This window comes from Bactrocera dorsalis, chromosome 1 (genome assembly GCF_023373825.1).
Source record: "Bactrocera dorsalis isolate Fly_Bdor chromosome 1, ASM2337382v1, whole genome shotgun sequence".
Lineage (NCBI taxonomy): Eukaryota > Metazoa > Arthropoda > Insecta > Diptera > Tephritidae > Bactrocera > Bactrocera dorsalis.
The window spans coordinates 54,401,687-54,428,944 of NC_064303.1; the positions used below are offsets into that span (position 1 = coordinate 54,401,687).

General features: G+C 37.4%; 2 protein-coding genes across 12 annotated transcripts in view; one reads left to right on the top strand and one right to left on the bottom strand.

Annotated features, from left to right (window-relative positions):
- LOC105233578 (FERM domain-containing protein 5) overlaps nt 1–27,258 on the top strand; it is a 753,696-nt gene that overhangs the window by 501,146 nt on the left and 225,292 nt on the right. The gene's annotated exons all lie outside the window — the stretch shown is intronic.
- LOC109579258 (uncharacterized) overlaps nt 1–27,258 on the bottom strand; it is a 464,513-nt gene that overhangs the window by 5,403 nt on the left and 431,852 nt on the right. The gene's annotated exons all lie outside the window — the stretch shown is intronic.

The window sequence follows — 27,258 nt, forward strand, 5'->3', positions numbered from 1 at the left end:
ATAAAATTTTGACGCGTTAGCATAGGACTCGAGAAGGCCTGCTCCTGTTGACATTCGCCAATCACTTGCATTTTTAAATGAAGCTTTCAGGTGCCGCTCTTTTCAACGTATGAGATCCCACGTCGCATCTATTCTTGTTTTCTCAATTAACTTTTTGTAGAAAATTTGAGCTGTTGGTGCCTATAAAAATTAAAATAATTGTTAAAGAAGTGCTCACAGCAAAAATTCCACTTACCTTCGATTCGGATCTTACTGCAAGAAATCCAGTATACTTTGGATTTCTTCTTTGCTCCACTTTTTATTCGGATTTTCGCGTTTTAGCCTGTTTTTATTCAAACTGGTTTGCTCCATTTCTTCTCTTTTTTACAATGTTTACAATGTTTTTATTTTCGACAGCAGCTGCTAGTTGGCGTTTTAGTGTTGCTTCTTTGCAAGAGTGTTATTGTAAAAGCAAAAATATTGCAAGAATGCAATACCATTTGCACCAGATTCTAAATTGCCCTAGAGTTTTTCATCAATTCATTTCATCTCCTAATAAAATGTGGACGAATTTGTATATTCGGTACTTTATTTGCCATCAGATTTATGAGCAGCTTAAAAATATTTTAGATATACACCTTTCATGAATGGTATTCGGGTGACCGGAACAAAAGAGAGCCAGAAGGCGGGTGCGGCAAAACTTAACACCGGCTGTTTTCGAAACAGTTCTAAATCAGTTTACAACAACGAACGATGTAATGAATTATCGTACAGAAAGTTTCGGTATTTATTATCGGATTGTAATCCATCGCAAGACTGCAGTAGTTTTTTTATACACTTTCGCGTTTGGAAAATAATTTATACTTTATACACTAATTGCAAGTAGTTGTTGTTGGTTGCGTTTCCCATTAATAACTGATAATACAGCCCGCCCTTCTGATCCCAACTGTGTCCAAAAAATAAGGTGACATTTGAATTTAAACTGCGCGCGTCGGATGATTTGGAGAATTATTTTTTTTTCAGGTTGGTGGTACTGTCAGTCATTTATGTCAAATTTCATGTCAAAATATTCATTAGTGTTCGAGATACGTGTCGTTTTGTGAACTGCTAAAAGTGAGTTTTTCGTTTTTTGCGATGTCGAAATTTGTTGAGCAAAGAATTTGCATTAAATTTTGTTTACGGATTCAATTTTCTGCTGCGGATACGTTGAGGATGGTGCAGAAAGCCTTTGGTGATGAGGCTATGTCTAAAAAGAATGTTTACAAGTGGTATAGTGAGTTCCAAGCCGGCCGTGAACGTGTCAAAGTCAATTTATTCACGCAGCAACAACAACCACCGCATTGGATAAAGTTAAGGTACTGCAACAACAACAACATCAGGTGCAGTTCATTACAGCGGCAGCCAAGAGTAGGGAATAGCAAAAGCAAGGCTTATATTTTTATACTCTTGCAACAAGTGGCTACAGAGTTATACGAGTATAGTTTTGTTCACCTAACGGTTATAAATATCGCTTAAAACTAATCGAGGTAGATAAAGGGTTATATATTTATAAATAATCAGGATGATGAGAGAAGTTGAAATCCGGTTGACTGTCTGCCTGCCCTTTCGTCCATCCATGCAAGCTGTAACTTGAGTAAAAATTGAGATAACTCGATGAAACCTGGTAAGTGGGTTCGTCGATACAAATCAAAATTCGAGTTCGTAGATGGTCGTAATCGAACCACTTCCACGCCCACAAATCGCCATTAACCGAAAACATAAAAAGTGTCACAAGTAAGCACCAAATTAAGATATACAGCTCTAATTTGGTACAGAGTACCTCAGTAACAAGGGGCACTTGTGGGAAATTTTTTGTTTAAGTGGGCGTGACCCCGCTCTCTAAAAAGTTTAATGTACATATCTCTTAAACCACTTCAGCTACAACGACCACATTCACCTCATAACAGATATTGCAAGAGTTTCTACCGACAGTGTGAAAATGGAAGAAATCGGAGGATAATCTCGGTCACGGTAAAGCGCGATAAATCTGTTGTCTGTTCTAACAATTTCCAATTGCAACCAGCGCTGCCATACTGGTCAGATAAAAATAAAAGAACTTCTTATTCAAACTGCATTATCGACCAAACAACAGATTTCTAATACCATAATGACTGAACCTCTTCATGAGGTGACGCCGAGAAATAGTCTCAGCTCATTTAGAGTAAATAAAATAAGAGAATTAGAAAAAACTAACTCACTTATAAATGAGAGGCTTAGAACTTTGGAAGCGATGTGCAATCAGTTACATAAAGATAACTATTAATTAAAAAGAGAAAACCAAGAACTAAAATCTAGTCTTGTTGCAGCCAAGATTCACACGCTCCTCTGTGCGGCAAAAATCGCACGTCAACAAACACAAGGAAAGTTCGACGTCGAGAAGCTGCATTCACAACAATCTCTGAGTGCACTCGTAAGCAACTCAGTATAAGGGAACTGTGGGACGGCAGTATAAACTCCTTACGTACAGCTGCAACCGAAACCATTGGTTTTCGGAAAATGCAAAAGAACAGCTGGTACAAAGAAGAGTGTCGTGTCGCACCGAAGAGAAAACAGCCTGCCTACCTCGCAACGTTACGATCGACCGCAACACGTGCGGGATTTGATAGATACCGAGAGTTGAAGAGGGAAGCGAGACGCATTTGCAGAAAGAAAAAGAAAGAGGTCGAAATGCGTGAGTATGAAGAGCTTGATACGCTGGCCGACAGGCGTACTGTTCGAAAATTCTACAAAAAAATGTGCAGGCTTACAGAAGGTTTCAAGACCGGAGCAAACTCCTGTAGAACCCCCAAAGATGATCTAGCCACCGATGCCCAGAGCATACTTAGATTATGGAGGGAACACTTCTCCAGCCTGCTGAATGGCAGTGAACGCATAACACCAGGAGAAGGCGAACCCGATTCCCCAATCGATGACGATGGAGCAGACGTTCCATTGCCCGACCATGAAGAAGTTTTGATAGCAATTACTCACCTGAAGAACAGAAAAGCGGCGGGCCGATGGATTGCCGGTCGAGATATTCAAACATGGCGGCGAAGAGCTGATAAGGAGCATGCATCAGCTTCTTTGTAAAGTATGATCGAACGAAAGCAAGCCCAACGATTGGAATTTAAGTATGCTATGCCCAATCCATAAAAAGGGAGACCCTACAATCTGCGCCAACTACCGTAAGATAAGCCTTCTCAACATCGCGTATAAGGTTCTATCGAGCATATTGTGTGAAAGATTAAAGCCCACCGTCAACAAACTGATTGGACCTTATCAGTGTGGATTTAGACCTAGCAAATCAACAAACGACCAGATATTCACCATGCGTCAAATCTTGGAAAAGACCCGTGAAAGGCGAATCGACACACACCACCTCTTTGTCGATTTCAAAGCTGCTTTCGACAGTAGTAGCAGCAGACAGTAGCACAATAACAAAATACTCATCTAATGAAAATATACCTTGGTTTAGCTACGAGAGTAAACATAATAAGCCAATAGAGGTAATGATAAAAAATTTACTCCACTCATGCGATACACAATCCATTTTAAATGATCTAAAATCTCAGGGTTTTAATGTCATAAATGCAATTAATAGGCTTAAATAGATAGATGGTTAGATATGTTTTTTAGTAGTATTTGATGCTACCGAAGACATTACGAAAATTCACCAGAACAAAACCACTCTTAGTACCTTTGTCAAAGTTAAGCCTATTAAAGCACCTAAATTAATTCCACAGTGCAAAAACTGGCAAGCTTTTGGACATACAAAAAACTTCTGTGCTAAGCCATCGCGGTGTGTGAAATGTGGAGACAAACATCCTACTATTGAATGCAGAAAAGCTGAAAAAGACCCTCCTAAATGTTGCAACTGCGCCGATTCTCATCCTGCAAGCTACCGTGGTTTTTTCATCGTAAAAGAACTGCAAAAACATAGAGATAAAAAGAATGGTAATTCGGTTGAGGAGAATGCCAATACTCCGACGAACAAACCCACTGTGAACACAGGAGAAGTGAAATCCCTTCCTTCCGTTTCTAAAGTTTCATTTGAGCAAATAGCTAAACAAGGCAATACAAATACAATTCACAAAAGTAGCCCGTTATCCCAAATCTTGGATAAACTGAATGAGCAATAGAAACTGTTTAAGTCCTTTCAGCGGCTCAACGCTCTTGAGTACCTTCTACAATTTATTGATGAGCAGTAACTCTCTGAGAATAATGCTATGGAACGCTAATGGTCTTTCCAAAATTAAAAATTAATAAGAAGTTATTCTACACGACAGAAATATTGATATATGTCTATTATCGGGAACGCATTTTACAAACCAATCATTTTTAAAATTTAAAAATTATGAATTATATCACACACCACCCCTGGCAAACTCAGCACGAGCAGGGACCGCTATAATTATCAAAAGCAATATTGAACACTGCGAGGAAGATTTGATTAAGATGGAAGAACTTCAAGCTACAACAATTTCAGTTAAATTGCACAATCACCCATTGTATCTTATTGCTCTATATAGTCCACCTAGACATAATATAAAAATAGAAACGTATATGTTTTTTTTTTTAATGTGAAGGAAGGTATATCATTGGTGACGACTTTAACGCGAAACACACTCATTGGGGATCTCGTTTAACTACAACCAAAGGTCGAGAACTTTTCAAAGCTATACAAGCAGTTGGACTCAATTTTGTTTCTACAGGAAACCCCACTTATTGACCTACAGATAGAGAGATATTGCCAGACCTTCTGGACTTCTTTATAATCAATAAAATACCGAAACTCAATTTATGTATTAAAGATTGCTAATTCAAAACGCTGCGTAGAAGAGTACACCAAATACCCGCGTGTGTCTAAGTAGTACCAAATACCCAAAACACATCTTAGAAAGTATCCACAAAAAGCGCAAGCTTCGACGAAGATGGCAGCAAACTAGGTCCTCTGCTCTCAAAACTGAGCTTAATAAATATACAGCGAAACTAAGAGCACAAATTAAAGAGTTTAAAAGTTTTTCCTTCAAAACTTATCTGCCTAAACTCACAACTGATAAGTCCACCGGCCTACGGAGCACAGCTATGGGGTTGCTCAAGTCAAAGCTGTATTGCCAGCATCCAGCGCTTTCAAAGTAAGGTACTAAGGACTTTAATTAATGCTCCTTGGTACATTAGATCTGCTGACCTTCACCGTGTGGTAAATGAAATCTCCAAAATAGCAAAGTCTCACGAACTGAGGCTTAGCTATTAAGTATCTCTTCTAATTATTTAGACCAGAAGTGTTGTTAGTATTTTATTTTTATATACTAGGTACAATGTGAAATAATAATATAAAAAAAAGAAATAGCACCGCCCGCTTTGGGGTGAAATCCCATATATCGAGAGTAGACCAACCGATTTCGACAAAATTTAGTACTTAGCATTCTTTTGACATTTTTATGTGAAAATGAATGAAATCGGAAAACAACCATGCCTACTTCCCACATAGCAGAATTTGAAATTTCACTTGATTCTCAGCCCCTATATAACTTATATCAGGATTTGCGAACATGGGGCTGACCTTACTCTATATGATTGGTTTTACTCCCTAAAGTATTTCCCCGGCTTTGGTTCTTGCAAGTTGCAATAGCATGAAATCTTCGGTTACACCCGAACTTAGTTCTTCCTTACTTTTTAAGTTTTAGTATACCGGGATAGTGGGAGTTTTGCATTATTTTAGCTATTTTAGGCAAGAAAATGCATTGTTAATAGGGTTAATTCTTTCTGAATGTTATTAAGATTTCTTAGATATTGACCGATAGATGCGGTATAAAACCAACTGGAAGTTCGAAAATTTAAACAATCTGGGTCACACACCAATTTGAAGGGGTGATAATCTCATTTGGTCCACATGATAGTGTACGTAAAGTTGCCAAAAGAACTTATTCTCATCTAGTTTGTTGATTTAGCTTTAATGGTTTTTAAGATTTTTCAACTCACAAGTACCCCTAGCTACTTTGATACCCTGCACTGAACTAAAGTCTTATATCATAATTTAGTATCAGGCGATATAAGTTTTCGTTTATTAGCGTTGTATGAGTATGGAATTGGGGCGATTATGCCTATCTCCATTAGGGACCTCCCTATTTTTTCAGGAAAGATGTGTATATAATTTTACCATGCTATCTCAATTTATACTCGAGTTTCCATCCCCCGGATTTCAACATGTGTTGTCGTTCTGATCATTAGGAAAGGTTAGGTTAAATAAACTATTATACTCTATAGAAATATATTGCAAGAGTATTACAAAATTACGAAAGAGACCGAAAGGGTTAAAATCATAAGTATAATGAAAATCTTTATATGTATGTAATGTATGGTTACTGGGATAATTTGTTGACCATACAAGATTTGTTCCAAAGTAAACAGGACTTAAAAACAGAAAAGATGAATTTTTCGGAAAAATCTATTTATTTTATTCAAAATAGTCTCCTTCTGCTTTAATACAGCTACACGGTATGGCCCCCAGTATGCCGGTGCAAGCCTTTTGAATGGCCTCTATGTCTGTATAACGCTTTCCTATCATGGGTAAATGCATTTTTCCGAAAAGAAAGAAGTCGCACGGTGCCATATCAGGTGAATACGGGGAGTGGTTAATGGTTAAAATGTGATTTTTGGTCAAATAATCGGTCAAATGATGTCTTTCGAATGTTGGATTCTGAGCAATTTTTGGTCGTCAGTCAATTTGTGCGAAACAAACCTCTGCACACACCTTTCGTAAGCCCAAATGTTCGGCCAAAATGCGATAAATTGATGTTTTGGAGATGCTCAATTCCATTTCCATGAATTTCAAAGATGATTTCGGCTGATTTTTGATGAATTCACGCACAGTTTCGGCGGAATTTCCGGTGATTACGGATTTGGATTGGCCCACATGTTGATCGTCATTTATGTCCTGGACAATCGATAATGATAGTAGATTTCGAAAAATTCTTGACAGAGATTGTCATGGCCTTAGGGTATAGATTTGTATTGAAATTTATGGGTGGGGAATATTCCGATACCTCACCAAGGTGCCAGAGTACGCAGGTACAAAATTTAATCGAGAAATCTGAAGTTTCGCTTAAGTTATCGCTAGCATTGACTTATTTGGCGTACACACCGCTTACACGGTCAGTTTACAATAGCGAGTTAGTCGTTTTTCCTTTTCTTGACAGAGATTGTCATGGCCTCAGGGTATAGATTTCTATTGAAATTTATGGGAGGGGAATATTCCGATACCTCCCCAAGGTGCCAGAGTACGCAGGTACAAAATTTAATCGAGATATCTGAAGTTTCGCTTAAGTTATCGCTAGCATGGACTTATTTGGCGTAGACACCGCTTACCCGGTCAGTTTACAATAGCGAGTAGTCGTTTTTCCTTTTCGCTGTTTATAAGTTTCTTCAAGGTCAAGGTCCGCCTGGTCTTTCCAAAAAATCGATCATATTTGGTATTTGAAAAAAAAGTCCAACCATATAATCGAAAGTACACATATTAAGGACTTGAGGGGAGACCAATTTTATTTCCTTATCCTGCTGACCTTTGTTGCCATTGAGTACAAAGCGGGCTCGGAGGAATTTTTCTGGTGTGTTTGCGTCAAAAGACTTCTCGATAACTCCACCTCGTTTAGTGTATAATAAGTAATGGTTTGAACCATCTTAAGACCTGTTCAGGCCTTAAGACACATAGGTATCGGTCCACACGCATTGTGGCCACATGCTGCGAACACAACACTGTGCAAAAAGCTTCAACGACCGTACAATATCGTGAAAGAGATAGTTGTGGTATCGTCGACGGCGACATCGATTGACGTCACGTACGACCGTACAAAATACTCCACACAGTTCGCGCGTTGCGTCGACACACTAGTCGAGTGGTTAACAAGATACATTTACAATCCCACGGAGTTCAACTAGGCAGATTGCGCATTCCACATTTCGCATAAGGGATCTCAATTTGAAGATTCGCAACTCGTAGATCAGCATTAGTGGACCGCTATAATTATCAAAAGCTATATTGAACACTGCGAGGAAGATTTGATTAAGATGGAAGAACCTCAAGCTACAACAATTTCAGTTAAATTGCACAATCACACATTGTATCTTATTGCTCTATATAGTCCACCTAGACATAATATAAAAATAGAAACGTATATGTTTTTTTTTTTAATGTGAAGGAAGGTATATCATTGGTGACGACTTTAACGCGAAACACACTCATTGGGGATCTCGTTTAACTACAACCAAAGGTCGAGAACTTTTCAAAGCTATACAAGCAGTTGGACTCAATTTTGTTTCTACAGGAAACCCCACTTATTGACCTACAGATAGACAGATATTGCCAGACCTTCTGGACTTCTTTATAATCAATAAAATACCGAAACTCAATTTATGTATTAAAGATTGCTAATTCAAAACGCTGCGTGGAAGAGTACACCAAATACCCGCGTGTGTCTAAGTAGTACCAAATACCCAAAACACATCTTAGAAAGTATCCACAAAAAGCGCAAGCTTCGACGAAGATGGCAGCAAACTAGGTCCTCTGCTCTCAAAACTGAGCTTAATAAATATACAGCGAAACTAAGAGCACAAATGAAAGAGTTTAAAAGTTTTTCCTTCAAAACTTATCTGCCTAAACTCACAACTGATAAATCCACCGGCCTACGGAGCACAGCTATGGGGTTGCTCAAGTCAAAGCTGTATTGCCAGCATCCAGAGCTTTCAAAGTAAGGTACTAAGGACTTTAATTAATGCTCCTTGGTACATTAGATCTGCTGACCTTCACCGTGTGGTAAATGAAATCTCCAAAATAGCAAAGTCTCACGAACTGAGGCTTAGCTATTAAGTATCTCTTCTAATTATTTAGACCAGAAGTGTTGTTAGTATTTTATTTTTATATACTAGGTACAATGTGAAATAATAATATAAAAAAAAGAAATAGCACCGCCCGCTTTGGGGTGAAATCCCATATATCGAGAGTAGACCAACCGATTTCGACAAAATTTAGTACTTAGCATTCTTTTGACATTTTTATGTGAAAATGAATGAAATCGGAAAACAACCATGCCTACTTCCCACATAGCAGAATTTGAAATTTCACTTGATTCTCAGCCCCTATATAACTTATATCAGGATTTGCGAACATGGGGCTGACCTTACTCTATATGATTGGTTTTACTCCTTAAAGTATTTCCCCGGCTTTGGTTCTTGCAAGTTGCAAGAACATAAAATGTACGGTTGCACCTGAACTTAGCTCTTCCTTACTTTTTAAGTTTTAGTATACCGGGATAGTGGGAGTTTTGCATTATTTTAGCTATTTTAGGCAAGAAAATGCATTGTTAATAGGGTTAATTCTTTCTGAATTTTATTAAGATTTCTTAGATATTGACCGATAGATGCGGTATAAAACCAACTGGAAGTTCGAAAATTTAAACAATCTGGGGCACACACCAATTTGAAGGGGTGATAATCTCATTTGGTCCACATGATAGTGTACGTAAAGTTGCCAAAAGAACTTATTCTCATCTAGTTTGTTGATTTAGCTTTAATGGTTTTTAAGATTTTTCAACTCACAAGTACCCCTAGCTACTTTGATACCCTGCACTGAACTAAAGTCTTATATCATAATTTAGTATCAGGCGATATAAGTTTTCGTTTATTAGCGTTGTATGAGTATGGAATTGGGGCGATTATGCCTATCTCCATTAGGGACCTCCTATTTTTCCAGGAAAGATGTGTATATAATTTTACCATGCTATCTCAATTTATACTCGAGTTTCCATCCCCCGGATTTCAACATGTGTTGTCGTTCTGATCATTAGGAAAGGTTAGGTTAAATAAACTATTATACTCTATAGAAATATATTGCAAGAGTATTACAAAATTACGAAAGAGACCGAAAGGGTTAAAATCATAAGTATAATTAAAATCTTTATATGTATGTAATGTATGGTTACTGGGATAATTTGTTGACCATACAAGATTTGTTCCAAAGTAAACAGGACTTAAAAACAGAAAAGATGAATTTTTCGGAAAAATCTATTTATTTTATTCAAAATAGTCTCCTTCTGCTTTAATACAGCTACGGTATGGCCCCCAGTATGCCGGTGCAAGCCTTTTGAATGGCCTCTAAGTCTGCATAACGCTTTCCTTTCATGGGTAAATGCATTTTTCCGAAAAGGAAGAAGTCGCACGGTGCCATATCAGGTGAATACGTGGAGTGGTTAATGGTTAAAATGTGATTTTTGGTCAAATAATCGGTCACAAGATGTCCTTCGAATGTTGGATTCTGAGCAATTTTTGGTCGTCAGTCAATTTGTGCGGAACAAACCGTGCACACACCTTTCGTAAGACCAAATGTTCGGTCAAAATGCGATAAATCGATGTTTTGGAGATGCTCAATTCCATTTCCATGAATTTCAAAGATGATTTCGGCTGATTTTTGATGAATTCACGCACAGTTTCGGCGGAATTTCCGGTGATTACGGATTTGGATTGGCCCACATGTTGATCGTCATTTATGTCCTGGACAATCGATAATGATAGTAGATTTCGAAAAATTCTTGACAGAGATTGTCATGGCCTTAGGGTATAGATTTGTATTGAAATTTATGGGTGGGGAATATTCCGATACCTCACCAAGGTGCCAGAGTACGCAGGTACAAAATTTAATCGAGATATCTGAAGTTTCGCTTAAGTTATCGCTAGCATGGACTTATTTGGCGTACACACCGCTTACACGGTCAGTTTACAATAGCGAGTTAGTCGTTTTTCCTTTTCTTGACAGAGATTGTCATGGCCTCAGGGTATAGATTTCTATTGAAATTTATGGGTGGGGAATATTCCGATACCTCACCAAGGTGCCAGAGTACGCAGGTACAAAATTTAATCGAGAAATCTGAAGTTTCGCTTAAGTTATCGCTAGCATGGACTTATTTGGCGTAGACACCGCTTACCCGGTCAGTTTACAATAGCGATTAGTCGTTTTTCCTTTTCGCTGTTCATAAGTTTCTTCAAGGTCAAGGTCCACCTGGTCTTTCCAAAAAATCGATCATATTTGGTATTTGAAAAAAAAGTCCAACCATATAATCGAAAGTACACATATTAAGGACTTGAGGGGAGACCAATTTTATTTCCTTATCCTGCTGACCTTTGTTGCCATTGAGTACAAAGCGGGCTCGGAGGAATTTTTCTGGTGTGTTTGCGTCAAAAGACTTCTCGATAACTCCACCTCGTTTAGTGTATAATAAGTAATGGTTTGAACCATCTTAAGACCTGTTCAGGCCTTAAGACACATAGGTATCGGTCCACACGCATTGTGGCCACATGCTGCGAACACAACACTGTGCAAAAAGCTTCAACGACCGTACAATATCGTGAAAGAGATAGTTGTGGTATCGTCGACGGCGACATCGATTGACGTCACGTACGACCGTACAAAATACTCCACACAGTTCGCGCGTTGCGTCGACACACTAGTCGAGTGGTTAACAAGATACATTTACAATCCCACGGAGTTCAACTAGGCAGATTGCGCATTCCACATTTCGCATAAGGGATCTCAATTTGAAGATTCGCAACTCGTAGATCAGCATTAGTGGACCGCTATAATTATCAAAAGCTATATTGAACACTGCGAGGAAGATTTGATTAAGATGGAAGAACCTCAAGCTACAACAATTTCAGTTAAATTGCACAATCACCCATTGTATCTTATTGCTCTATATAGTCCACCTAGACATAATATAAAAATAGAAACGTATATGTTTTTTTTTTTAATGTGAAGGAAGGTATATCATTGGTGACGACTTTAACGCGAAACACACTCATTGGGGATCTCGTTTAACTACAACCAAAGGTCGAGAACTTTTCAAAGCTATACAAGCAGTTGGACTCAATTTTGTTTCTACAGGAAACCCCACTTATTGACCTACAGATAGACAGATATTGCCAGACCTTCTGGACTTCTTTATAATCAATAAAATACCGAAACTCAATTTATGTATTAAAGATTGCTAATTCAAAACGCTGCGTGGAAGAGTACACCAAATACCCGCGTGTGTCTAAGTAGTACCAAATACCCAAAACACATCTTAGAAAGTATCCACAAAAAGCGCAAGCTTCGACGAAGATGGCAGCAAACTAGGTCCTCTGCTCTCAAAACTGAGCTTAATAAATATACAGCGAAACTAAGAGCACAAATTAAAGAGTTTAAAAGTTTTTCCTTCAAAACTTATCTGCCTAAACTCACAACTGATAAATCCACCGGCCTACGGAGCACAGCTATGGGGTTGCTCAAGTCAAAGCTGTATTGCCAGCATCCAGAGCTTTCAAAGTAAGGTACTAAGGACTTTAATTAATGCTCCTTGGTACATTAGATCTGCTGACCTTCACCGTGTGGTAAATGAAATCTCCAAAATAGCAAAGTCTCACGAACTGAGGCTTAGCTATTAAGTATCTCTTCTAATTATTTAGACCAGAAGTGTTGTTAGTATTTTATTTTTATATACTAGGTACAATGTGAAATAATAATATAAAAAAAAGAAATAGCACCGCCCGCTTTGGGGTGAAATCCCATATATCGAGAGTAGACCAACCGATTTCGACAAAATTTAGTACTTAGCATTCTTTTGACATTTTTATGTGAAAATGAATGAAATCGGAAAACAACCATGCCTACTTCCACATAGCAGAATTTGAAATTTCACTTGATTCTCAGCCCCTATATAACTTATATCAGGATTTGCGAACATGGGGCTGACCTTACTCTATATGATTGGTTTTACTCCTTAAAGTATTTCCCTGGCTTTGGTTCTTGCAAGTTGCAAGAACATAAAATGTACGGTTGCACCTGAACTTAGCTCTTCCTTACTTTTTAAGTTTTAGTATACCGGGATAGTGGGAGTTTTGCATTATTTTAGCTATTTTAGGCAAGAAAATGCATTGTTAATAGGGTTAATTCTTTCTGAATTTTATTAAGATTTCTTAGATGTTGACCGATAGATGCGGTATAAAACCAACTGGAAGTTCGAAAATTTAAACAATCTGGGTCACACACCAATTTGAAGGGGTGATAATCTCATTTGGTCCACATGATAGTGTACGTAAAGTTGCGAAAAGAACTTATTCTCATCTAGTTTGTTGATTTAGCTTTAATGGTTTTTAAGATTTTTCAACTCACAAGTACCCCTAGCCACTTTTATACCCTGCACTGAACTAAAGTCTTATATCATAATTTAGTATCAGGCGATATAAGTTTTCGTTTATTAGCGTTGTATGAGTATGGAATTGGGGCGATTATGCCTATCTCCATTAGGGACCTCCCAATTTTTCCACGAAAGATGTGTATATAATTTTACCATGCTATCTCAATTTATACTCGAGTTTCCATCCCCCGGATTTCAACATGTGTTGTCGTTCTGATCATTAGGAAAGGTTAGGTTAAATAAACTATTATACTCTATAGAAATATATTGCAAGAGTATTACAAAATTACGAAAGAGACCGAAAGGCGAGTTAGTCGTTTTCCCTTTTCTTGACAGAGATTGTCATGGCCTCAGGGTATAGATTTCTATTGAAATTTATGGGTGGGGAATATTCCGATACCTCCCCAAGGTGCCAGAGTACGCAGGTACAAAATTTAATCGAGAAATCTGAAGTTTCGCTTAAGTTATCGCTAGCATGGACTTATTTGGCGTAGACACCGCTTACCCGGTCAGTTTACAATAGCGAGTAGTCGTTTTTCCTTTTCGCTGTTTATAAGTTTCTTCAAGGTCAAAGTCTACCTGGTCTTTCCAAAAAATCGATCATATTTGGTATTTGAAAAAAAAGTCCAACCATATAATCGAAAGTACACATATTAAGGACTTGAGGGGAGACCAATTTTATTTCCTTATCCTGCTGACCTTTGTTGCCATTGAGTACAAAGCGGGCCCGGAGGAATTTTTCTGGTGTGTTTGCGTCAAAAGACTTCTCAATAACTCCACCTCGTTTAGTGTATAATAAGTAATGGTTTGAACCATCTTAAGACCTGTTCAGGCCTTAAGACACATAGGTATCGGTCCACACGCATTGTGGCCACATGCTGCGAACACAACACTGTGAAAAAAGCTTCAACGACCGTACAATATCGTGAAAGAGATAGTTGTGGTATCGTCGACGTCGACATCGATTGACGTCACGTACGACCGTACAAAATACTCCACACAGTTCGCGCGTTGCGTCGACACACTAGTCGAGTGGTTAACAAGATACATTTACAATCCCACGGAGTTCAACTAGGCAGATTGCGCATTCCACATTTCGCATAAGGGATCTCAATTTGAAGATTCGCAACTCGTAGATCAGCATTAGTGGGCAAGCTTTGGAATACTGTTCAATCTCTGTCCAACCCGTCAATGCACGTCGATAACCGTGTCGAAATCAAATTGGACATCATGCTTCCTAGGGTCCGAAGAAAAACGCAAACTTCTTTAGCTGGCTATTTATAATGTATCCTTGTGAGGACATGACTAGAATATGTGTTACTTGCGCAAAATGCCAAAATGCACCATTTGCTTTCACCGGCGGGTGTCATCAACACATCAAAGGGATCGAAATCCAACCATCCATAGTTATGTCAAACACCTATGCTCGAAAGAAGTAAGCCATCTCACGAAAGTCCTGAATTTTTCACTGTCCACCCTTCATCACCACAGCATTTAGCGTCATAAACCCACATAGCGAGACCGTCCTGTGAAAGGACTATCCTCGTAGCGTTAGGCTTTCGGAAAGCTTTTGACACAACTAACCACTTAACCCAGCATCGAAACGAAAGGAGTTTCTATAATCTTATACGTGGATAATGACGTCGGTGAATGAATCTGATGACAAATGCCCGGCCACCTTATTTACGAATTTGAAGATGTACAGACTGGACCTCAACTTCCGCCGATGATTCCACACAAAACTAAAATTTTAGGTGTTCTATGTGACTGCGCACACAACCACAATTGACCTGAGAATTATTTATTATTTGGTACTAAGCAAGTTTAGTTTATTTTTATCATTGCGTTTATAGCTATATTCGCGCGGATGTTTTTTTTATCAAAGTCTAAATTTCTATTTAAGTACAATGTGTACATTTATAAATATTATTCTTTCTGGAAATTTATATATACTATATGTACATACTTCTGATCCCACCAAATATAGAGCAAGACCTTGGCGTCATGGATATTTGGCTTTGTCGTATTTTTGACTGATTGACCAGGTTTAAAATACGATTTTTTTTGCTCTTGCAACCTGTTGCTACAGAGTATAACAGTTTATTTCGCCTAACGGTTTGTTATTAAAACTAAGCGAGATAGATATGTTCTTATCTTTATATATATAAATCTTCTGACCGTGTGTTTGCATTTGAACTGCTCCTAAACGGATGGACCGATTTTGATGAAATTTTGTGTGTATGTTCATGGAGATTCGAGAATGGTTTAGATTTACAATTTGGTCCACTGGAAAATGATTTTTAAATTAATTTTTCATTTGTAATTAGTTGCTAATTTTAAATGTTTGACCGATGGATGGCGCTACCATCGCAGTATTCAATATTCAAACCTTAAATTGGCGTAAACGTGCATTAAACAAAACGATGCCAAAGTAAAAGGCGACATCTGTAGATCAAGTTTTCATATTGTGGACAGAGTTGTTCGTTCTTAAGTAATAAATTGGGTCATTCAATACATCTATGGGTAGCTACAATATTTTTTTCATACCTGCTAACTATTGGAGGGGGTATCTTGACAGGCAATTTACAATTGCAAAAGGTCTGGCATAAAAAATAGTGGCATAACTGAAGTGTTGATAAAAAGGTCTATTAAAATTTGAGATATACAGAAATCTTTTCGAAGCATTGCACAGAGCAATGCAATATTTAAACGGGAACGATGAATACATACAATTTCAAATTGATCCTTCCTGAAAAATATTAAAATTGCTAAATATTAGGAATGGTAGAATAGAACTGCAATCCAACACACAATGCAATGAATTAAAACTAGCTCATTTATCAATCGATGAATAATATACCACGGGCAAAGACTGATGCCATAACCTTGCCAGCCGATTTTTTGTCTTTTCACGCTTGAGAACCGTTTCTTAATATGCAGTCCACTAGGCTGACAATCGATTGGACTCGATTGATTTCACTGATGCACAGCCCAAATTCAATAGCATTTTTACCCCAAAAACCAATTCTTTCTTAACGCACAAAATTCTTTATGATTCGTTTTTTTGTAAACTAACACAAGTTGCTTCACCAAAAATGCGATTATTCCTTAAATAATATTTATGTAGGATAGCCCTTCCAAATAAACGCACTTGGTTCAACTTCATAATTAGCATACACTTTTATTTAAAATACATAAATGTTAAATGTTCATGTACAACCTGAATATGTGATGTCCGTCCGTTTGACCGTCCTATATGTGTGATGACTGTTTAACGACTGTGCTCTTGTCCTGTTTGTTAAGTTGGTTGTGCCCTATCAGTGCTGCCTATTGTCATAGGTCAGGGTTGCTCTTTGTAAGTGAGGTGAGTATGCGTACGTATTAATAGGTGTGTCCACTACGTGTTGTCCTGTCATCGCTTCCCACAATCGGCCATCCTGCACTTTCATTCGACCCGAATGAAGGATCAAATTTTTTCATGAATTCCATGACGGTAGTCGTGCGTCCGGGTCCTTCGTGATCTCCAACTTTCACAACTTCGTATCCGCCATGTTTCAACTGCTTAATGATCTTGTACGGTCCAAGATATTTTGGCTTCAGCTTCAGCCCAGATCCATACTGTGTACGTTTGATTGCTACCAGTTCATTAATTTTGTACTCAACTTCAGCTTTACGATGAACATTGTAGGTCTTGCGATTTTCTTTTTGTAAACGAACTATGTTCTCTTTCGCTTGAAGACGGCTTTTCTCACGCTCTGAGTCTATTTCTTCTGTTGCGAAGTTTTCTAAAAGCTCTTCCAGATTCGGCATTTCAGCCACTCGCATTTCTAATCCAGTTAATATCTTAAACGGCGATATTTTTGTACTACGAGGTGGAGTGTTGTTTATAGCAGAGTTCGTAAAACCATCAAATTACGCTCTTGCTCTGATGAGTAATATTCCGCAAGAGAACATCATTTCAAATACTCAGGAGCGCAAGCTTAACTAACATTCTCATCACAAAAAAACTCCTCACGTATTTGGCTCACTCATATATTAGCATGAGCGAGAATTTTTAAAAGATAACTATTTGCCTAATAGCGGCCATACACAGGCACACATGTGCGTTCGATCGGTATGTGTAAACATGCGGTTTACTCGTGTATGGGCTTATTCGCGTACCGATCCATGTTCGCGAAAATGTTTGATTTTTTACGATCGGTGCGCGAGCATGTTTATCGTGTATGGCGTTGTGAGCGCACAAAATCTCATTTCTCTCGTGTCGCCGAGCAGTGAAGATCGCGGACAATTGCTAGTGTTAAGGGGAGAGACTGCTTTAGAGGCATCAAAAAATCGATTTTTTTAGGATTTTTTTGGGAGGGAAAGAAATAATTGATTCAAGCGAAATTTCTAGGCTTTATAGTCATATATTCGAAGATCTTTCACAAATTTTTTGAATACGAAATCTTTGATATTCTGCCTTTAGGAAGCAATTACCCGATGCATCTCGCATATACATTTATCAGGAACAAAAAATTCAAAGAGATTCATGTTTTTTAATAACTTATCTAAACTAAGAAAATTCCAAAAAAATTTACTTTATTTTGTTTAAAAATATGTTCAAACTTGACTTTTTTTTTAGTTTAAATAGAAGATAATTTTATGCCAAAGATAATAAACTTTGCCCAATTCCAACTTTGCCCGCCAATTAAAATAATCGTAAAAATAAAAAACCGAGAAATCGCGCTTTTCGCTTTTTTCCCAAGCGCTATGTATGTATCTGTTTGACGCTCGGACACTATTTCCCTTCTAGCTTCGACAATATTTAGAGTTCCAATCTATAACTTTGTTTGTTAGATAATTTTTAAAGAGATTTAAGCGATAGTTTGAAGCTTCTAAAGCAGGCTCTCCCCTTAATAAAGATTTCGTATCTGAATTTATTGATCTTATAAAAAATTAATTCGCAATTTGGCAAACGAAAAGTGATAAATATAAAAATAATATTGAGAAAAATAAAAGTTGGAATAACTTATTAACGAAATACAAAGAAATAGATAAAAGTGCTACATTAGAAATAAATTCGAAGAAATGTTCCGCTTGCCTGTCGCACATGTTAACTGTGTGAAGAACGAACGCAAAATGGATTTGTGTGTCGTGTATGGGCAAACGAATTCACACAGATCGAACGCACATGTGTGCCCGTCTATGTCCTCTTTAACGCATCATCTTTATTTTTATCGCTCTGAGTGTTCAAGTGATGCGAAAAATAAAACTCATCTTTTTTTACTTGTCATTAGTATTGTCTCTTATTTAAAGAAAAAAAAGCAAAAGCCTATACATATGTATTTACAAATAAAGAATAGACACTCAAATTTTTATTTAGTTATTTTCCGTACTTGTACATACATATCGTCACCTGAAATGCAAAATAACGTAACAACATTTTCCGAAATTCAAAGTGGCATGAATGCAACACGAAATAAAATGGAACATAAGTGAAACAAAATTTTAATATTGGTTAAAACAGGCTTATATCTGACCGCAGAACCTGAAAATATTGAGCATATGTAATATTATGTATGTAATTTGAAGTAGTGAAGCGTAATCAATAAGACACTCAATTTCGAGTATTTTGATGATACGTTATTTTGCATTTCAGGTGACGATATGTACGTGCATAAGTAAGTACTTATTTATTAAAACAAACAAAACATGTATATATTTCAATATATATCATAGAAAGAGAACACAAGTAATTCAATTAATAAAGTTGATAATTTTTTGATGAAAAATTACCTTAAGAAAAATTCATATTATTAAAAAGTTCTTCATTTAACCTTATCAAAAGCAAGTTATTGATATTTTGTGCGTTGAGCCTGGAACAATGCTTAGTTAAAATTAACGAAAATTAATCCAAAATGACAATTGAAAAAACGCCGAGTATGGAAAAACCCATGACAAAAAAAAAAATCATTGTATAGAGAAATTCTCTTAGAGAACAGTATTTTTGCATCGTCTTCCTGATTAAAATTATTTACATACACACAATACAAATTAAATTAACGGTTAATCATGCATGTACCCAAAACTGTTAATATTTACACCAACAACAATTAAACTTTAACATAAATTTATAAATATACATACTCTCTAAGAGAATAAGAAATTGCTCAAGAGCACTCTCTGCTGCATTACTGAGTTTATCAGCGATACAAAATACTGAGTGCTGAAACCTGAGATGAGAAAAAGAAACTTAGCGCTCTTGTGAGGAGTATTATTTTGAGGAGCACCTACGTTTGCGGTAAATATTAGAGCGAAAAGATAAGATAAGTATTAAAGAGAAATATTCTAGAAGAGCACTCTTTCCTTTGAACTCACAATTGAGGAAATCAAAATTTATTGCTCCTCAATTGTGTTGTACTGAGGAGGAAGATAGAAATTTTACTCCTCAGTGATGAGTATTTGCGAACTCTGGTTTATAGTCTGTTGTACGCGCTCTACATGTTTGTACCACTCACCAGGACTTTCGTGGCATAATTTCGATATCATAGGTATCACGATTTTGTGTATTCGCTCAACCTGTCCGTTTCCCCTTGGAACACCCGTGGCAATTGTTAGATGCTGAATACCTTCTTTCACACAGTACTCTTTGAAAAGAGTTGACGTAAATGCGGAGCCTCTGTCGCTGATTATGCGCTTTGGATTTCCAAATACCGACGACTGCTTCCTAAGTCTGTCAACTACTGCCTCTGCTCCCGTGTTTTTTGTTGGATAAAGCCAAACAAATTTGGAAAATGCGTCGACAACCACAAGCAAATAATTATAAGATTTCTTAGACATTTCCATAGGTCCAACGTGGTCGACGTGGTATGTACCTAAAGGACAGTCCTCCTTGTTAATTGGATTCAGCCAGCCTTCCTTTTTCCCTACTTTATTTTCGTTTACCAAACATTCGATACAGCTTTCTACTACGCGAGATGTTTTTGCTTTCAATTGTGGAATATGATATGTTTTCTCCACTATGTCTTGGGTTTTCTTACTGGAGAAGTGACCTTGTTTATGTGCAATCCTTATCACTTCCTCCTCCATGAGTGAAGGTACTACTATCAACTCTTTAATGGGGTCCTTGTGTAATATGCCGTATTCCATATAGTAATCCTCGTATTCGTCTTTTTCTAAAATCTTCCGTATAGCTCTAACCCAAATGACCTCTTCTTGAGCTTGCTTTAACCAGTGCAGCAATGAATCTTCCATGAGTAGACAGGAAACTCTGCTCAACGCGTCTACGTGCCTCATTTTAGTGCCACTTCGATGCTCTATTTCGTAATCAAAATCCTGTAAATACATTTCCCAGCGCGAAACGTTTAAGGGTACGTCTCGTTTCTTCATCGTCATGGCGATTACAATCGGTTACTATTCGGAATTTAATACCTGTCAGATATACACGCCATTTCTTAAGTGCTTCGATGATGGCTAAGACTTCGTGTTCGTACGAATGGTATAACTCCTCACACGGTTTCGTCTTCCGACTCATATACTGGACTGGATGAAAGTTCTGATCATCTCTATTCCTCTGCAATAGTACTGCCCCATATCCGGATTTCGATGCGTCTGTATGCACCTCTGTTACTGCTCGCGGATCGTATAACGTTAAAACTGGCGCATTGATTAGTGCCGCTTTTAGTTGCTGAAATGCTGTTAGTTGCTCATCACCTAGTTCATATCGTTCATCTTGTTTCAACATTTCTGACAATGGTCTCGCAATCGTTGCGTAACCTTCGATGAATCGCCTAAAGTACGAGGTTAGTCCAAGGAATCGTTGCATAGCTTTTTTATCACGTGGCAGCGGGAACTGTTTGATGGTGTTCGTCTTCGCCTCGGATGGTTTTATGCAACTATTCTTGATAATATAACCCAGGAACTCAACTTTCCTCACCAGAAACTGACACTTGCTCTAATTGATTCGCAATCCACTAGCTGCAGCTGTCTTCAGCACAACTTCCAAGTTCTTGATGCCCTCCAATTCATCTTTGGAAGGAATTACGATCCCATCTTTTATCAAATCTCTGAATACGGCTAGAATGAATCTCACAAACACTACTGGTGAATTACAAATTCCAAATGGTACATACAAACACTCATACTGTCCGGTACCCGTAACAAATGACGTATATTTTGTGGATTCGGCGCTTACGGGCAAGTGAAAAAATCCATTTACCAAATCAAGTGTCGTATATATCTGGGCACCTTGCAAACACTCGACTACTTCATCCATCAATGCCATCGGGAAATTATCCCTTAGTATTTTCGCATTCAATCTCCTATAATCACAGCATATCCTCTTTTCACCGTTCTTTTTAGGTACCAGAACAATTGGTGATGCATATTCCGATGTGCTGGGTTTAATGACCCCTTCTTCCAACCATCGTCCAACTTGCTCATCGACCCAAATCTTATCTACGTATGATACTCGCCTCGGCCTCTCGTATACCGGCTCTTCGTCTTTCATTACAATTTTCATCTCGACAGGCGACTTCACGTTCTTCGCTGGTCGATACTCGGTTATAAACTTATCTATCATCACCGCATGTGTGTGACTGAGATGCTGCAGATCGATATGTGATGCTACACTCATATCAAAAGCCAAAAAAATGTCTCCATACTCGCCAATCAATTCATTAATCCGATTCTCATCTTGTTCCATACTGTTCCTCTTCACAGCGCATACATCGGCACTTCCGTATAATGACGTTGATGCCTCGCCACGCTTCATACTATCAGCTCCTTGGGCTCGCTTATTAGTTGTTGACTCTGCAACTAAGCGCTCCTTTACGCTTACGCTGTACTTTTCCATTGTTCCACTCGACCCTCTTCCATGTTTGCGAAGTCCACTATCTTCTTCCACGTGCTTCTCTGACTCTGATTCTCCTCCGTACCTCTTGATGGCACCATCCGACACCTTGCTGTGTCCACGCAGTTCTCTGACTGCCCTCACGTACTCTCCAGTATCACCATTCTCGGGTATGTCGTGCTTTCTATCGCACATCACGTGTTCCTTTTAAACACCCTTCGACACCTCACAGCGCCCACGCGGTTCATTAGCTACGTCCACGTGCCCCTTGGCACCAACTTCTTCTCCACACGCCTCAGATGAAAGTTCTTCGGTACAAACACTTCTGCCGGTCTTCTGCTGCACTCCCTTTATCTGCTTCGACCCTTTCTTGCAAAATTTAACGTCTTCCTCCGTCACTATCAAATCTACTAGCTTCAGGATATCATTCCCTATCCGACATAATAACTTAAATCACGCTCATTTACAACATGAAACTTAACTTCCAAAGGTATATTGTCTATAACCATCGATATCGTAAAACTGCCCATGGTTACCAATTCGCTGTTGCCAATGCCAGCTAAATACTTCTTTTCGTTACTTAACCCTTTCATGCCCGAATTAAAGTGGGCGAAGCTAAAACATTTTTTAGGACAGATATGTGTTACTCCTAACTCAAGTATGAAGTGATTAAAATTTGAAAGTCCTGAATGTCCTGGTTCGTTAATTACAGGATGTCGCCTATAGACAACAGCACTTTTACAAAATTATTTTAAACAAACTTAATACTTTTCCAATGATTTATTTTTATTTTCAATAACTATATTATGTTTATTTATTCATGTTCTTCCCTTGGTTTAACAGTAAAACAGCTATTTTAATCTTTTTAAGCACTTTTCGCGTAAACCCCTTTTTTCGCGATCTTGACAATTCGCGATCTTGACAGTTTCACTCCACGAAAAACGCCTACTGAATGAACCCTTGCATAGCTTACGATAGAACAATTCACTGTAAGCTTACACAATAAACCAGACTACATAATACAAAAAACCACGCGTCAAAAAAACTGATATAACGGGACTTAGAAGCATATATGTAAATGTTGCATATATGCAACATCGGGCATGAGAGGGTTAATTCAACATCAAACCGTAGCATCATTCCGAATTAGACACAAATCGGAACCAGTATCAATTAACGCAGACATCGTTTGGGGCATCCTATTAGGTGCCGTAAAAATCAAATCTTTGAATAATAAATTGCTATTCCTGCTTATCTTCCTCATTGTATTCATACTCCTTTTCGCACCCCTTTCTGGCTTGTTGACTTTGACGAAAGTTTTAGCAGAGAATGTAAAGTATAGAGAAGGTGCAAATCGAATTCTGAATGATGTTCGATTGGACGGCTAACAGAGCTTATAAGATTCGTGAAGGGAATCCACCATTCTCGCTGCTATTTAGCAGAAATGAGCACGTTCAATGACAGAAATATATGTAAAACGACTGAGAATAAATGAAGAGAATTGCTTTGTAGAAGAATATACAAAATATACAAAGTCACACAAAGAATGTGAAAAAGCATTCTCTGAGTGACATATGCATGCTTATATTGTATTATGTGAACCATTGTCACTTATGCGTGATTTTCACATAAGCATGCTTATGTATATTGTATTATATGAATAATTGTCACATACATATGCGTGATTATTTTATATTGATATTTATATTTCCGAAAAATGGTAAAAATTTTATGTGATAAAATTAAATAAAAAATAATTTTAAATAATTTACTATTTCAAAAATTATATTAATTTCGTCTATTATAAAATGAACTAAAATGCTCATATAAACACTTCATTTCATTCCTTTAATTTCTTCAAAAAAATTAATGACCTTCATGAAATATGCATATTCGCTATATTTCGTTATCATTTCCATATTTGTACCAATAGAATTTCTATGGCATATACATACATAAGTATATTATTTCTTTGGCACATTTGTCTGTATGTTTACGAACACAAATACGAGCCACATACCTACATATGTACATACATTCATAATAACAAGTGTCGCACGCATCTTCGTTTTCACGGTCAATCAATGGCCGAAACAGGCGTTTTGTCAAAGAGTCAAATGCTGAACACATTGAGTGGGGCAGACTGCAAGCGACATCTGTCAAATATTAAAATATACACGTTCATATGGACACAGTTATGTAGTTGTGCAGCTGTCTAAATAACTGTGTCCATAAGAATGTGTGTATTTCAATATCAGATTTAGATGGCGCTTGCAGTCTGTAGTGTTCTATATGTTCAGCACATCAATCTGTCGAAGCACTGACGCGACGAGACGCGAAAGAAACTAACAAACGATTGCCGATTGTTACCGCTTCCCTTGCCGCTGTAACAGCTTCGCCAACAAACTAGCGTAAATATGTATGCATATGTATGAGCTTGCATACATATCGACGCAGATTTTTGCGAGTCACGGAAAAATATTTTAGACAAATATTATAAATCGACAACTCCTGTGTTGCCACTTTTCTCACTTCTTTCTTTGAACAAACACCAGAAGATGTTCAATTTATGATTTTTAGCTTTTGCCATCGTCGCGAAAAGACGCTTGTCGGCAAAGGCACGCTCGGGGAGATGTTACGGCGTCTGTTTATATGAATGAAGCGAGGTCGCTTGTGGCATATGCGCCTGCGTTTATGAATGAAATCGTTTTTGTTGTAAAATTTACTACATTTGGGCTTCGCCAATTCGGCTGCCATATTGACTTGTGATGCTTCTTCTATTTAGACAATTGTTGTTTTTCTAGAACAATGCTTCAATTTTTTGTTGGTGACATATTCACATGTGTATGCATATGTTTGTATGCTTGTGCATTACGTATATGTTCGGAAGTGTATACAAATATATGTACATATGAGTGCATATGAATGTATGAACATGCAGATCAATGCGCGCACATGAAATACATTGATAAGTGATAAAATCATTGTTTGAATTTCTGAACGCGCACATGCGTATACATACATTTATGTATATGAGCAGATAATAAGATTATGATATGAGCATGTGCAGAGACATAAGATAATATGATGTATGTACATATATGTATATTGTTGTGATAAATTTAATTTCTATTAGTGGGAAATATAATACAAAAATATTTATTAGTATAGTATATTATGTAACAATCAAAGAAAATTATTAAATATGCAAGTCCAAATTGACTATAAATATTACTATGCAGGCATTCATACAAAATTATACTCATATTATAATTATGTTTACATGTCAGTATTCAATTGCCGACGGCAAAACGCAAAAGCATACATACATACATATTTGCATACATTGCGATTTCCAAGTTGAAAAATTGAAGCATGTAAATATCACAATGCTGTTGTTGGGAGATCATAAGGAGCATGCATGCATATGTTTATGTCTTCATATTCTTGGGTATGTGAGACAGAGAACATAATATTTTTTGTACACATTTTTCGCTGTCAAAAATGAAACAAAATATAAACAAGCGAAACGAAATTCCTCATTGGGAGTTTCTTCATATTCTCTTCTTGGGCATACATGCTATGGCATCACATGCCGAAAATACATACATTTATTTCTCTTCATTTTCTCTGTTGAGTATGTGGAGAACTGTTAAAAATGTTAACATTTCACAGCGAGAATTCGTAGCTGTGTGGTGAAATTCTGTGTCGCAATCTTACAAAATGTTCGCTGTCGAACCTGCACCTTCTCTATGTTTTATGTTCTCTGGTTCACCTCAGAATTGAAATGATAACGAAATAATGCGAATATGCATATTTCATGAAGATCATCAATTTTCTTTGAAGAAATGAAGTTCATTTGATACATCTTCACTTTGTAATACACGAATTAAATATAACTTTTTTGAAATATAATAATAATATAATTAAATTATTTTTTAACTAATTTATTACGATTTTGTAAAAAAATTAAAATTTTTATAATTTTTCTGAAAAAAATGGTTCATATGATATCATGCATATGTGACTCAAAGAATGCTTTTATACAATCTCTGTGTGACTTTGTATATTTTTCTACAAAGCAATTCTCTTTATTCATTTTCTGTCGTTTTACATATATTTCTGCCAGAGACATGCTCATTTCTGCTAAATAGCAGCGAGAATGGTGAAATTCCGTGTCACAATCCTATAAGCTCTGTTGCCGCGCAATCGAACCATCACACAGAATTCGATTTGAACCTTCTCTATGTTTTATGTTCTCTGCTCTAGCCATGTGTGAACTTTCTCCGCATCTAAAACACTTCCTATCTCCGGGATTGAAATTCGATGTTACTCTGTTTGACGACGATGATTTGAACGGATTTGCAAATTGGAATGGAGGCTTTCCAGCGTTGATTCGTTCGTAAATTTTGATCTGCTCCTTGAGATCACCGATAGACCTTGCTTGGTATAAATAGGATTTGTTTACTTTAGAATCCGGAATACCATCGACGAAATACTCTATAAGGCTGTGGTCATCTAAGTTTATAGGTTTCCCGATTTCCATCAGACAATATAGGTATTCAGGCATATCTTCGTTCTGTCGTTTACGTCGGTTCCTCAATGTACAATGTACATCAATTGCTGATACGGTGGTACCAAACTCGCTCTTCAATGCTGATTTCAACGAACTCCAACTACAAATACCAACTTGACCACGTACGAACATCTTTGCAGCTCCCTTCAGTAATTGCTTGGCATAGATATATTTCTGTAGTTCATTCCACTGTACAGCTTCCGCATTATCTTCGAAGTCTTGTAGCCATTGTTCAAAATTAGGCTGTTCTGAACCACTAAATGGAGTCATGGAATCTTCCACATCACGAAGTGTAAACATCGATCGCTCTACAATCGGTGTACTCACGCTACGTCTACTACCGGCGTCATCGGCCTCATCGTCGCTTGCATTCAGGCCGAAGTGTTCCAGCAATCTGTGATGCAGTACGGTTTTCCATCCACTAGCTACTAATCCCAATCTTTCCAAGTTTCCCAAGTCCGTCCACAGTCAATGCTAAAACCCGTTCGCGGACCATTGTCTTACAATGCTCTTACCAATTCAATTACAAAATCAATATCAATACAAATTAAGGAAGAAGTAAAATATTACAAATTTTAAATTTTATATACGTATTCGGTTGCATCCGAACTTAGCCCTTTGTTACTTGT